At 46.3% G+C, this 15,722-nt stretch overlaps 1 pseudogene; it reads right to left on the reverse strand.

The window, feature by feature from the left end:
- Positions 1-392: 392 nt before the first annotated feature.
- LOC124577595 lies at positions 393-15,220 on the reverse strand (annotated as a pseudogene).
- Positions 15,221-15,722: the final 502 nt, after the last annotated feature.

Raw genomic sequence — 15,722 nt, forward strand, 5'->3', positions numbered from 1 at the left:
CGTAGACTGCATGTACTGCCCGCTTACGGTGGAAACATGGACTTTTTCCACTACAATTATATTACAAATAAACCAATGTATTGATATCATGTTTCTGGATCACAACGTTGGCAGTATGCAAGATTTGTTTTGATCATTGTAGTTGACGACACTTCGGCGATTTGCCTGTCGATGTGGCTCAAAATTATGAAGACAACACAACAGCCAGTCCTCAAGCGGAGAAAATCTTCGACCCAGACGGGAATCAAACCTATGCTCCCCGCATGGAATTCTGCTGCACTGACCACTCAGCTGTTTTGTTTTTTAGTAGTATTTCTTTCTTCATTTTAGCACAGTATCCTGAAAGAGCATATACGTGTTGTGAAATTGACATGAAACGCACAACACAAATACTAAATCAATTTAAATCTGATCTTCACATGGAAAGATACATACGTAATAGGAACATCAGGTACATTCCTACTCTCTTTTTCAGATTCCGATGACAGACTGCCACTATGTAACATTTATGCTGTGTCAGACTTTGATCTACCCAGTCAGCAGCTATGTACCCTTGTGCATAGAATGTATACGATTTTTGTCAATGTAATTCTTTCTTTCTGGCCAAGTTTTTGCAGCTCACCTGCAACGCAATCAGTAACATATGCATTATGCATATAAGCAGTCCATCTTACTCTGGATTCTGTCCAATTTGTAGAACGATTTCGGAAATTGGTTTCAACGAAATGTGTTATGGTGGTTCAAGCTGTGTGTTGTACTGGAAGAACAAAGCCGATGACGCCTGAGGGATTTATGGACGCTTATCTGATAAGGAGTGTCTGGCTTTTCCTTCCGGAGTGGTAAATGATCTTTTACCTTCAATCGTGAGTCGTTTAAACATCACATTTTCTTCATTTGCGTAAATTTCTGTTGAATAATTTTTCGCGTCTTTGCGTTTTGCCCTGCACAAAAATAAATTTGCTTCATAAACTTAAACACACAGTAATTGCGGAGACACAAATAATTTCCGCCACCGTTTTCAAAACTTAAACCATACTGCCTGTGCAGTTCAGTCACTGAAACACCTTTTAAATTCCACAAGCCATCGAGAACATGTTGTGTCGCATCTTTGACGTCATGACGTAAATGTAAAACATCTTTCTCTATTTTAAGTTCGGCGCCGTCAACAGTATGTTCTGACAATTATTTGTTACGTATCAAGTTCTTATTCTGGTTGTCTCAGCTTCATTATCCTTCTCTCATGATCACTTCTGTAGTTTCGGAGTTCTTGGCCCATTGTGACTGAACTGAGCAAGAAATTATGACTGTTACGAAAAAAATCTTATCTATCAAATATGTAACAATTGTGAATCTTAACGCACACAAACAAACAAAAAATAGAACCACCAAACTCATGCTCAAAAGTCATAAACACCCGTTTCCAATTCAATCACAGCTGCCGAAGATGTGACCTATGAAGGTGGACATGACTTCCTCGAAGATAGAAACGATCAAAAGCGACAGACTGAAAGGTATTTTCAGGACTCCCTCCAGGAAGAATGGCACAGCATAAATGATATAGTGCATCATGTCGCAACCTCCACGAAGCTTTTCGCAGAAGTGTGCAGGAGAATTCAATGAAGTGCGGCGCGGTTCATCTCAGGGTTGTTTACTCGGTGTGATTGGAAATGTTTAATGCACTTGTCTCCAGTTTCCTGTAGCATTCAATCAAGTTCAAATTGGACATAATCCAGAGTATGATGCACTGCTTATGTGCAAAATGTACATAAATCGGTATGATTGGCAGCCCTACTGTGCAGCAAGCAGAGGTTTATTGACAAAGTTGCAAGAGCATTTCGGAAACAGTCGGGTAACACATTACTTTCTCCCACACGCACTGTCGGGAGAAAAGTCGTAACACCAAAATGTAATTAATGAAGAGTATTGAAATTTCTAGAATAGATTTGTCGTGGTAACATATTTATGTGATTAACATTGCATGACCACAGGTTAATGTAAGTTAAGTTAATGCAAATGTAAAATGCTGGTACATTAATAATCGGTGTAACTGTCACAACGTTGACAGCAAGTATGGAAACGTGCTTGCATTGTGTTGTCAGTTTCTGGGACGGAGTTCCCTGCCTGCTGCAGTTGGTCGGTCAGTACAAGGACGGTTAATGCTGCTTGTGGACAACGCGAAAGTTGTCCGATGAAGTCCCACATGTGCTAGACTGGAGACAGATCTGGTGACTGGCGAGGCCAAGGCAACATGTCGACACTCTGTAGAACATGCTGGGTTACAACAGCGATATGAAGGCGAGCGTTATCCTTTTGGAACATGTGGTATAGATAGCTAGGATACTACAGCGTAGCTGCCATTTAAGTTGGCACTACGACAGACAACGACGACAGCGCCCGCTAGCAGGCGCTGTTCAGCTTTACGAGCACCACTGAGTTTCAACCCTTTTGATCAAGAGCAGACTGCCGGGACGCTCCGCTTCAGCTTGAGACTGTGCTCATCTGTGCAAAGTTACGTATTACGCTTCTTGCACCAGTAAACCACCTTTACTTTCTTGCAGTACCAACGTGTATTACTTTTTCCTGCTCCTGCTCCTAACCACGCGCCGCCTTCCAGGCGGTATACAAAAGAACACACCCACTGGAATGCTGTCCGTGAATGGCAGCACAACAGATAGAAATCTACGAGGTGCGGCTAGAAAAAACCGGACTGATGCTGGAAAAAACATTTATTTACAATTATTTACAATTTCATGTTATCTCCTTCAATGTACTCTCCTCCTCGGTCTCTACACAGCTCCATACGAATTTTCCACTGTTCATAGCAATGCTGCAGATCATTTTCGGTAAGTCCATACATTACTTCCGTCGTTTTTTTCTTTTACTGCTTCAACAGTCTCAAATCTAGTTCCTTTCAAAGCTGACTTGACTTTAGGGAAAAGAAAAAAGTCACAGGGGGCCAAATCAGGTGAGTAGGGTGGATGATCTAAGATGGGAATGTTGTGTTTTGCCAAAAACGTCTTCACTGACAACGCACTGTGAGCTGGGGCATTGTCTTGGTGAAGGATCCATGACTTTTTTCTCCACAAATCGTTCCGTTTTCTCCGTACTCGCTCACGTAGGGTAGCCAGGACGCTAATGTAGTAATGCTGATTCACTGTTAGTCCCTCTGGTACCCAATCAATGTGCACAACCCCTTTGATGTCAAAAAAAAACAATCATCATTGCCTTGAATTTCGATTTTGACATTCGTGCTTTTTTTTGTCGTGGAGAACCAGGAGTTTTCCAATGCATCGATTGGCGTTTAGTTTCGGGATCGTAAGTAAAAACCACGATTCATCGCAAGTAATAACATTTTGTAAGAAGGTGGGATCACTTTCAATGTTTTCCAGTATGGCAGAACAAATCATTCTTCGGCGTTCCTTCTGTTCAATTGTGAGACACTTTGGAACCATTTTTGAACACACTTTGTTCATGTTGAAACTTTCATGAAGAATCTGCCTAACACTTTCCTTGTCAACTCCTGTTAACTCAGACACTGCTCTGATTGTTAAACGGCGATCTTGTCGAACAAGTTTACCGATTTTTTCAATGTTTGCATCAGTTTTTGCTGACAATGGTCTGCCAGTGCGAGTGTCATCACTGGTGTCTTCGCGGGCATCTTTAAATCGTTTAAACCACTCAAACACTTGTGTTCGCGATAAACTATCATCGCCGTACACTTGTTGTAACATTACAAACGTTTCACTTGCAGATTTTCCTAGTTTGAAACAAAATTTGATGTTAACACGCTGTTCTTTCTGTACACTCAACATTTTCCGACGCACAGACAAAACGTCAACTACTTAAAACAGACGCCACGGGCAGACTGAGTGCAGGAGGCAGATGAAACTCGAGCAGTAGGCGAAGCGAGAGTCACGTGACAGGCCACGCGACTTTCAGCCTTATTGCATTCGTTTTATTGTTTCACCAGTACTGGTACGGTTTTTTCCTAGCCACACCTCGTATACATCATTTTTAATGGATCAATACAGATTAACGTATAAATTTGCAGTCAGAGTGCGTTGGATAACCGTGAGAGTGTTCCTGCTCTAATACCAAATCGCACCCAAGAACATAACTGCAGGTGTAAGACCAGTGCGTCTATCACACAGACAGATTGGTTGGAGGCCCTCAACCGCCCTCCTTCTAACCAACACACGGCCATCACTGGCACTGAGGCAGAACCAGCTTTCATCATAAAAAACAACAGACACCCACCCTGCCCTCCCGTAAGCTCTCGCTCGATGCCTATGAAGACGCAAATGGTGATGCTTTGGGATTAGTGGAATGCACGCTGCAGGGCGTCTGGCTCGGAGCTGTCCTTGAAGTAACCGCTCTGTGACAGTTCGTTGAGTCACTGTGGTGCTAGCTACTGCTCAAATTGCTGTTGCAGATGCAATACGATGCGCCACAGCCATACGCCTAACACGATGGTCATCCCCTCTCGGTAGTACCACGTGGCAGTCTGGAGTCCGGTCTTCTTGCGACTGTACATTATCGTGACCACGGCTGCCAAATCACTTTACAGTTTCCGCATTCCCGCCAAGTCTTTGCGGAGAAGGAACATTCAGCCCCTCGTAGCCCTTTTCCACACCTCATTTAAACTCTGTGAGGTGTTGATAAAGACAACATTGCCGCCTTAAAAACTTTACTGATTAACGTGAACTCATCGCATCCTACGTCAAAGGTAACTAACTCTCACGATCGTTACAACGTATTCTTCTTCTTCTTTCGCTTGTGCCTTGTCCCGCAGTTTTCGCAGGGTTGGCATTGTTACAAACCGATTTGGCATGGTTAATTTAAAGGGGTGGCTGGATGCTCTTCCTGCCACTACCCTGTACCGTCCCCGGAAGGAATCAGTGTACCCCAGCAGTCTGCATCTAGTGTAAACCATGAAATAGTGCGAAAGTGTTTCAAGTGTCTGTGAGTCGTGTAACTGAGGAGAGATTGGGGGGCGGGGGGGGGGGGGGAACCAGCCTGGTATTCACCTAGTGGGATGTGGAAAACCGCCTAAAAACCACATCCAGGCTGGCCAGCACACCGGCCTACAAGTTAATCCGCATGGCGGATTCTATCCGGGGCCGGCGCGCCTACCTGAGTCCACGAAGCAGCGCATTAGCGCTCTCGGCTGACCTGCCGGGTGATCGTTACAGCTTATATTTAAAGCAAACATGAATTGCATCCTCACAGTGGCGCTACCGGAATGAAATCTGAATTGACACCATATTTCAGGTGTAGAAACACGCCTACAGAAGTTCGTTTATGTCGCACAGCTCCTTCTTAGTGTTACGAATTTTTTCCCCATCAGTGTACGTTTCCAAAATCAGAGAAATTGGACCTCACACGAAGGCCTGCCGACAATCCTTCTTCCCAAGGACCATTAGCGAACAGAACGGGGTAAGAGGAAAAAAGATATTGCTACCAAAAGTACCCTCCGCTACACACCCTAAGATGGCTTGCGTAGTATAGACGTAGATGTAGAGAGTAACTGCTATTACTAACTACTTTAACGGATTGTTATGAACTAGTTCTGCAGTCCTTGCTTATTTGATATCCATCGCGCCGCGCGGTATTAGCCGAGCGGTATCAGGAGCTGCAGTCATGGACTGTGCGGCTGGTTCCGGAGGAGGTTCGAGTCCTCCCTTGGGCATGGGTGTGTGTGTTTGTCCTTAGGATAAGTTAAGTTAAGTAGTGTGTAAGCTTAGGGACTGATGGCCTAAGCGGATAAGTCCCATAAAATTTCACACACATTTGAACATTTTTTTGATATCCATCGTGACAGTGAGTGCAAATAGCAACTTCAGTCACCAACTACTACGGGCTATTTGAAAATGACCGCCCGAAAGAGGAAGGGTGTAGAACACTTCTGCAAGAGACAGTACTTTTCCTAGCATAACGACTACAATTGTTGCAGAACCATTTTATGTTTCAATATAACTGATTTTAAGACAAGTGGCATTTTTCGTCCTTTTATGAGTGTATTCGTAAAGATTAAGACCGCCGATCACCTCAGATCCAAGTAGCCGTTTCTGTGATGGCCCACCTCTCCGTATGTCATACTTCAAGAGAGACTGCATAAGCTGCTAACCATTTGCGAATTTTGTAATTTGTGCCTTGCATATTGCCATAGTCCAGTCTTCCGTGAGTTGCGTTTGTAAGCTGGAACTGCTAAACTGCAGAAAACGGACCTCTTATAAAACTGTCTAATGAAACAATCGGTAGTCAGATTTACGAATCTTCCCAGAATAACATGTTCAGTTCATGACGTTGTCAGAACAGGGTGCATGTTGAAGATGACTTGTAGTATCCCGTCATGCGCAAATGTCTCAAGTCATCGTATCCTGATAATGTACTAGGGAAAGAGAAAGAAATAAGACGAAAGCAATGCTGGTGGGAAATCCCCGTCCTCCGCTTCATGTTGTGAGGTCTCAAATCCGAGACGGGCCAGCGGAAGCCAGAGCGGTATTCCCCGCCACCGGCAATCTTGCAGCGTCGTGACTGCGGGCCAGTGCGGTCAAATTATCGCAAACAAAGAAGGCCCGAACACTGAACAATGAGACGCTATTGCAGTGCCGACGGAGGCGGGGCTCGTAATTCTTGACTAGAATTATGTCTAATATCTATAATTGGTAAGATCAGATAGCATTTCCACAATCGAAGGCCTCGGAAAACAAGAAGCATACATTTTCTCAAGTTAGATAATACGCTTTGTGTTTTTAACTGAAACGCTGATTTAGTGACTTCACATTTCTGTAGCCATTAAAAGCGTTACAAAAAAATGACATGAAACTAGCCTGCTTTAGTACAAACAGTTACCAGCGTTCCTTCATAACTAATTATTAGTGGCCATTATTTTCTTACAAATTTTATGCAATATGATCTATACTCCTGGCAGTATTTTGCCTCTGAATATAAAACAATAATTATATTGATGAAAAACAAGCAGCTGATGGGAAATTTTGTAACTGAAAAGCATTTGTAATAAATGTGAGGGTCAGCACAGTTCACATCTCCGTCACGTTGTTTTCGTTCCCAGTTTCCACGTTCATCCCATGTAACTTTAATCGAATACCAGCCGGCCGCTGTGGCCCAGCGGATCTAGGAGCTTCAATCCGGAACCGCGCTGCTGCTACGGTCGCCTCGGGCACGGATGTGTGTGATGTCCTTAGGTTGGCTAGGTTTAAGTAGTTCTAAGTCTAGGGGACTGATGATCTCAGATGTTAAGTCCCATAGTGCTTAGAGCCAATCGAATACCGATGAAGTTCTCCAAACAGACCAAATTGAACGTCGCTTTTGTCTTTTTTCTTCTTCTTTTTGGAAAACGATGTGCATATTATGAAGTCAGTATCAGAGGATAACTCTTGTACAATAATAGATCCTGATGATCATTCTTCAGGATGATCGAAAAATCTAAATAGATTCTTTTATCGTAGTGTTCACAGTCTGAAAAATAAGTTATTTTCCTGCACCAGGCCTTACTTAATTTGAAAGACACATTGTATTTCGTCGACAATTATCCAATGTTGTCCCCTTGGCCTTTGTTTAGCAATTTCAAACAGGAGTCGTGCGAGCCCCAACAACAGGTTGGACCATAGCAAAACAGGTTGAATCAGGAGGAAACGTACAAGCACTGAAGGATGATAGAGATTTCCGGCCGGAGTGGCCGAGCGGTTCTAGGCGCTACAGTCTGGAACCGCGCGACCGCTACGGTCGCAGGTTCGAATCTTGCCTCGGGCATGGACGTGTGTGATGTCCTTAGGTTGGCTAGGTTTAAGTAGTTCTAAGTTCTAGGGGACTGTTGACCTGAGCAGTTAAGTCCCATAGTGATCAGAGCCATTTTTTGTTAGAGATTCTGAATAAAAAACTGCTTATGAACATTCGCCCTATTCCTAATGGTTTCGAGATAGAACACATTTAATGTACATTGATTCTTATCTTCTGTATTATTCAAACTTCGTCATTGTTTATAACGTGCCACAGTAGTACATCTACATCTACATTTTACATCTACATTTATACTCCGCAAGCCACCCAACGGTGTGTGGCGGAGGGCACTTTACGTGCCACTGTCATTACCTCCCTTTCCTGTTCCAGTCGCGTATGGTTCGCGGGAAGAACGACTGTCTGAAAGCCTAATCTCTCTAATTTTACATTCGTGATCTCCTCGGGAGGTATAAGTAGGGGGAAACAATATATTCGATATCTCATCCAGAAACGCACCCTCTCGAAACCTGGCGAGCAATCTACACCGCGATGCAGAGCGCCTCTCTTGCAGAGTCTGCCACTTGAGTTTATTAAACATCTCCGTAACGCTATCACGGTTACCAAATAACCCTGTGACGAAACGCGCCGCTCTTCTTTGGATCTTAACACGAACAGTTTGATGCCTTACACATTTGGCCTACCAGGTCGAGAAACAACCTCAAACTGGCCTACAAAAACTATCTTAGGTACAGCTAAGAGTGTCGCGCGAAATTTTCATTATTCTCGTGCTGTCTTCACTCCAGTCACACTGAGGCGACAAAACGCATGGAATAGCGATATGCACACATACAGAAGGAAGTAGTATCGCGTACACGAGGAATAAAACGGAAGTGCATTGCCGGAGCTGTCATTTGTACTCAAGTGACTCATGTGAAAAAGTTCCTCCGGGACTATGGCTGCACGACGGCAGTTAACATACTTTGTTGAATGCGGAATGGTAGTTGGAGGCAGACGCATGGCACGCTCATTACGGAAATCGTTGCGGAGTTCAATATTCCGATATCCACAGTGTTAAGGAAGTGCCACGCGTCAGGCATTAACTCTCACCACGGACAACGAATTGGCCGATAGCCTTCACTTAACGAGTGAGATCAGCACCGTTGTCGTAGAGTTATCAGTTCCAACAAACAGACGATCGACACGAGTGACTTTGCTAGCAGTACATCATCGCCTGCAGCGCCTCTCCTGGCCAGGCGACCACATTTGTTGGAGCCTAGACGACTGGAAAACCGGGGTCTGGTCAGATGAGTCCCGATTTCAGTTGGTAAGAGCTGATGGTAGGGTTCGAGTGTGGCGCAGACCCCATGAAACCATGGACCCAAGTTGTCAACAAGGCAGTGTGCATGCTGGTTGTGTCTGTGTTTACATGGGATGGACAGGGTCCTCGCCGCGCGAGATTAGCCGAACGGTCTGTGGCGCTGCAGTCACGGACTGTGCGGCTGGTCCCGGTGGAGGTTCGAGTCCTCCCTCGGGCATGGGTGTTTGTGTTTGTCCTTAGGATAATTTAGGTTAAGTAGTGTGTAAGCTTAGGGACTGATGACCTTAGCAGTTAAGTCCCGTAAGATCTCACACACCATTGAACATTTGACAGGGTCCTTTGGTTCAACTGAACCGTTCATTGACTGGAAATGATTATGTTCGACTATCTGGTGACCATTTGCTGCCAAACAACGATAGAATTTATAAGGATGAAATGCGCCATATCACGGGGCCACAATCGTTCACAGTTGATATGACGAACAATCTGAACAATTCGAGCGAATGGTTTGGGGAACAACATCGCCCGACATGAATCCCATGCAGGGAGCTGAGCAGCAGTTGGCACCACAGTGACAGAATGAACTGTTACAAATCGTTACTGCTAGGACAGCTCCGGACCAAACTATCTGTAGCGTACATTCCACTGACCCAAATTGCCGCCATTTGTACTTTAGTGGTGTCAAGAGAGAGCTCATTGGAGGGCAAAGTGGAGGTCTGTTGCGTTTTCTGATGAAAGCTTGGTCTGTATCGGTACGAATGATGGCCGTGTGTTGATTAGGAGGGGGCCAGTTGAGGGCCTGCAACCATTCTGTCTGCATTCTACACACACTGGAGCTACACGTGTTATTATGGTCTGGGGTGTGATTTCGATGACAGGAGGAGCACCCTGGCTGCAAATTTTTACGTCAATCTGGTGATTCGACCTACTGTGCTGCCATTCGTGAACAGTATTCCAGGGGTTGTTTTCCAACATATAACGCTCGCCCACATACAGCTGTTGTAACCCAATATGAGCTACAAAATGTCGACATATTACCTTGGCTTCACCAGATCCCTCTCCAGCCGGGTATGTATCATCATCGGACAACTCTAGCCTTATCTTCGAACAGCAGTAATGGTCCGTCTGTTTACCGACCAACTGCGACAGGCATGGAACTCGATCCCACAAACTGATATCCGACACCTCTACGAGACATTGCATGCACGTTTGCGTGGTGGCATTCGTCATTCTGTCGGTTGCACCGGTTATTAATGTACCAGCATTTCACACCTGCAATGGCTTATCTCGCGCTTACATAAACCTGTGATGCTGCAATGTTAGTCACTTAAATATGTTACCTAGATAAAAGAATTCCCGAAATTTCATTACCCCACATTAATTACTTTTTGGTGTTGGGACTTTTTCAGTCAGTATATACACTCCTGGAAATTGAAATAGGAACACCGTGAATTCATTGTCACAGGAAGGGGAAACTTTATTGACACATTCCTGGGGTCAGATACATCACATGATCACACTGACAGAACCACAAGCACATTGACACAGGCAACAGAGCATGCACAATGTCGGCACTAGTACAGTGTATATCCACCTTTCACAGCAATGCAGGCTGCTATTCTCCCATGGAGACGATCGTAGAGATGCTGGATGTAGTCCTGTGGAACGGCTTGCCATGCCATTTCCACCTGGTGCCTCAGTTGGACCAGCGTTCGTGCTGGACGTGCAGACCGCGTGAGACGACGCTTCATCCAGTCCCAAACATGCTCAATGGGGGACAGATCCGGAGATCTTGCTGGCCAGGGTAGTTGACTTACACCTTCTAGAGCACGTTGGGTGGCACGGGATACATGCGGACGTGCATTGTCCTGTTGGAACAGCAAGTTCCCTTGCCGGTCTAGGAATGGTAGAACGATGGGTTCGATGACGGTTTGGATGTACCGTGCACTATTCAGTGTCCCCTCGACGATCACCAGTGGTGTACGGCCAGTGTAGGAGATCGCTCCCCACACCAGGATGCCGGGTGTTGGCCCTGTGTGCCTCGGTCGTATGCAGTCCTGATTGTGGCGCTCACCTGCACGGCACCAAACACGCATACGACCATCATTGGCACCAAGGCAGAAGCGACTCTCATCGCTGAAAACGACACATCTCCATTCGTCCCTCCATTCACGCCTGTCGCGACCCCACTGGAGGCGGGCTGCACGATGTTGGGGCGTGAGCGGAAGACGGCCTAACGGTGTGCGGGACCGTAGCCCAGCTTCATGGAGACGGTTGCGAATGGTCCTCGCCGATACCCCAGGAGCAACAGTGTCCCTAATTTGCTGGGAAGTGGCGGTGCGGTCCCCTACGGCACTGCGTAGGATCCTACGGTCTTGGCGTGCATCCGTGCGTCGCTGCGGTCCGGTCCCAGGTCGACGGGCACGTGCACCTTCCGCCGACCACTGGCGACAACATCGATGTACTGTGGAGACCTCACGCCCCACGTGTTGAGCAATTCGGCGGTACGTCCACCCGGCCTCCCGCATGCCCACTATATGCCCTCGCTCAAAGTCCGTCAACTGCACATACGGTTCACGTCCACGCTGTCGCGGCATGCTACCAGTGTTAAAGACTGCGATGGAGCTCCGTATGCCATGGCAAACTGGCTGACACTGACGGCGGCGGTGCACAAATGCTGCACAGCTAGCGCCATTCGACGGCCAACACCGCGGTTCCTGGTGTGTCCGCTGTGCCGTGCGTGTGATCATTGCTTGTACAGCCCTCTCGCAGTGTCCGGAGCAAGTATGGTGGGTCTGACACACCGGTGTCAATGTGTTCTTTTTTCCATTTCCAGGAGTGTATTATATAAAGATTGTATTTGTTTTTTCGCACATGCATTTCCGAAAGAACAAACATCATCCATATATAATATAAAAGTGCAGAACATAACACTCTAAAGCTATGGGTACCGAGGAAGTGGAGAGGACGCGAACATCTGTTGATGGTTTTCGAAAAGATGGAATAACGATAGGGAGACTGGCGAACGCTAGCGAACGCGACCGAATGCCGTTTGCGTGCGCACGCGTACCGTTTACACTAGAGAGAGCTGTAGTTAGCTGATGTTCGTTTGCTTTCCGCCGGCCGCGGTGGTCTAGCGGTTCTAGGCGCGCAGTCCGGAACCGCGCGACTGCTACGGTCGCAGGTTCGAATCCTGCCTCGGGCATGGATGTGTGTGATGTCCTTAGGTTAGTTAGGTTTAAGTAGTTCTAAGTTCTAGGGGACTGATGACCACAGTAGTTCAGTCCCATAGTGCTCAGAGCCATTTGAACCATTTTTGCTTATGTCCACTTTGTGTTAACCGGGATTTACTGCACACTTGCGCGAAGCCACGAACTGTTATGCAAACGCCGTCAGGAACTGGAGGCAAACATCATTTTGCTTTTAGTTAGTGCAGCGTCCATGTCTTACAGTACGGTTCGATGCAAATTCTCTTCAGGCAACGGGGACACCTATCACCACAGCACGCGTGGCAATAATGCCTCCACATACGACCCAGGTTGGTAATGTGCATCCTGGTCATGTTCTTTCAGCGTCGGCTCAGTGTGTTACCACACACACCGCACTGGCGTGAGTGTAATTTACGCAAAGTGCCATACGGAGCGGGATGGTCCACAAGATTGACACCATCCCGGGACCTCCTGTCTGTCACATGCTTGTCTAAAGAACATTTGCATCGAAATACCCAGACATTGTGAAATACAGACAATGCACTAAGTGAATTTCATGCCAAAGCAAGGCAAACTGATGGGATAAACATTCCTCTTTCTACGCGGGAATCACACGAACTCTATGCGGGAACTGTAAGGACGTAGACACAATGGGACGTGGAAGTCTGGATCGGGACTCGATGTGTGCACGGATTGCCCAGGTGGTTAAGACGACTGCTTGCGATAAGCGGGAAACCGAGTTCCAGCAGAAACTTTCATGTGTCTACAGTGAATCATACAAATGACATAATATCGTGTTCGCAGGTTGCGAATGTACTTCATAACTTTGTTTTTAGTTTGTTGTTTGGATGGCAAGACTTCAAATTCATCCAACAAATACCTTGACGTCAGTGTGCCATTATGCTCATAACGAACATCATGCAGAACTGTCTGCGAGGCGAACTGATACCGTAAGCACGTATTAAAGCAAGGCAGTAGATCATCTAATGAAGCCTGCTGGCGCCGCGTGGGATAAGCCGAGCGTTCTAGGGCACTGCAGTCGTGGACTGTGCGGCTGGTCCCGGTGGAGGTTCGAGTCCTCCCTCGGGCATGGGTGTGTGTGTTTGTCCTTAGGATAATTTAGGATAAGTAGTGTGCAAGCTTAGGGACTGATGACTTACGCAGTTAAGTCCCACAAGATTTCACTCACATTTTTGAAGCCTGCCGGCGATCGATCGATTGGTCGTGTGGTAGCGTTCTCGCTTCCCACGCACGGGTTCCCGGGTTCGATTCCCGGCGGGGTCAGGGATTTACTCTGCCTCGTGATGGCTGGGTGTTGTGTGCTGTCCTTAGGTTAGTTAGGTTTAAGTAGATCTAAGTTCTAGGGGACTGATGACCATTGATGTTAAGTCCCATAGTGCTCAGAACCATTTGACCCATTTTTTTGATCGATCGATGAGCTACTTTGTGAGATGATGAGCGGCCTATGCGACTATTTTCGTATATGCTTTCGTCAGCAGCTCGTGGTCTAGTGGCGCCGGCACGGTAGCTCAGCGTGTTCGGTCAGAGGGTTAGCTATCCTCTGTAATAAAGGAACTGAGTGAACGGATCAACGAAAAACCTGAACGGGTGTCATGGGACGTCCACCCCGAACAAATACAACGAACTATGTAGGACAAAATGCGGTTAAAAAAAAAGTGGCTAGCGTTGCTGCCTCTGGATCGCGGGGTCCGGGGTTCGATTCCCGGCCGGGTTGGGTATTTTCTCTGCTCGGGGACTGGGTGTTTGTGTTTTCCTCACAATTTCATCATCATCATCATCATCATAATCATCATTCGTGACAGTGGCTAGATTGGACAGCGTAAAAATTGGGACTTTGCACGAGCGCTAATGACGGAGCAGTTGAGCGGCCCAGAAACCAAATATCATCTTACATGCTTTCTGGTTAAGTTATTCGGTCCATTCTGTAACTAAAAAGCCGGCCGTTGTGGCCGAGCGGTTCTAGGCGCTTCAGTCCGGGACCCCGCTGCTGCAACGGTCGCAGGTTCGAACCCTGCCTCGGGCATTGATGTGTGTGCTGTCTTTAGGTTAGTTAGGATTAAGTAGTTATAAGTCTAGGGGACTGATGACCTCAGATGCTAAGTTCCATAGTGCTCAAAGCCATTTCAACCATATTTTTTGTAATTAAAATAACGACAAGTGTACCGGAAACTCAATTACTATCCCCCGCCACTACATGCTTCAAACAGATAGTTCACAATATTTGTTCACTTAATGAAAAAAGAAAACTAAGAAGAAAAAAAATGGTTCAAATGGCTCTGAGCACTATGGGACTTAACAGCTATGGTCATCAGTCCCCTAGAACTTAGAAATACTTAAACCTAACTAACCTAAGGACATCACACAACACCCAGTCATCACGAGGCAGAGAAAATCCCTGACCCCGCCGGGAATCGAACTCGGGAACCCGGGTGCGGGAAGCGAGAACGAAAACCAAGAAGAGCACGTTCGATGAAGGAATGGTCGTATTGCTAATGAAGTGGTACATGCTAAGGTGGAAGACAAACACAATCCATTACAAATTTTATTGTGATAGTTATGAAAACTGTAGCCTCCATAAGGATACATGGCGTTTCTACCAAATACTAGCTACATAACAATACACCAGTGATCGCCGCGCGGAATGCCGCGCGGTTTGAGGCGCCATATCCGTGATTGCGCGGCCACTCCCGCCGGAGTTTCGAGTCCTCCCTCGGGCATGGGTGTGTGTGTTGTTCTTATCATAACTTAGTTTAACTAGTGTGTAGGGGTAGGGACCGATGACCTGAGCAGTTTGGTCCCTTAGGTATTCACACATATTTGAACATTTGAACACCAGTGATCTCCATACTACCTGCACTGAGAACCCTGGTCTTGGAGCACAGAGATTTCGCCTACCTGGAGGTTCCTGTCGTCTACATTTCAATCCCATTTTTACGCAAGTAATAATTACGTGGTAACTTCCCACGCTAAGGCATTTGCATGACAAGAGTTGCACGTTGTCAGAAGAGAGGGCATGTCAGAAGCTACCTGAAAACGCAGTACAGCTGTGGTAGGGATAACAGGCGTATCACGGCGTGCGACTGAAATGGTGCGCCAAATGGAACCGTACGCCAAAGTTGAAGTATGCGGGTATGCGGGACAATGCGATTCTTGTGAGAGAGGTGCCTCAATTTCCCATAGTTTGATCGTGAAATTCTTATGGTATATGGACCAAACGCAATGTCGCTATCAGCCCATAACATTTAAAAATAGTGTTATGGATCTGTCTCACTTTGGAGCGTAGTGTAGCATTCAATAAACGTTACATGGCCTACCACAATAACGTGTGACTCACTTTCTGAATTTTCTCGCATTTACCTGTTGTTGGTTGTAAACTTTACGTCACTGTCAGCAACATACGCAGAAACAAGGACTTACCAGATCAGCACAAC

This window comes from Schistocerca americana, chromosome 1 (assembly GCF_021461395.2).
Source record: "Schistocerca americana isolate TAMUIC-IGC-003095 chromosome 1, iqSchAmer2.1, whole genome shotgun sequence".
In the NCBI taxonomy this organism is placed as follows: domain Eukaryota; kingdom Metazoa; phylum Arthropoda; class Insecta; order Orthoptera; family Acrididae; genus Schistocerca; species Schistocerca americana.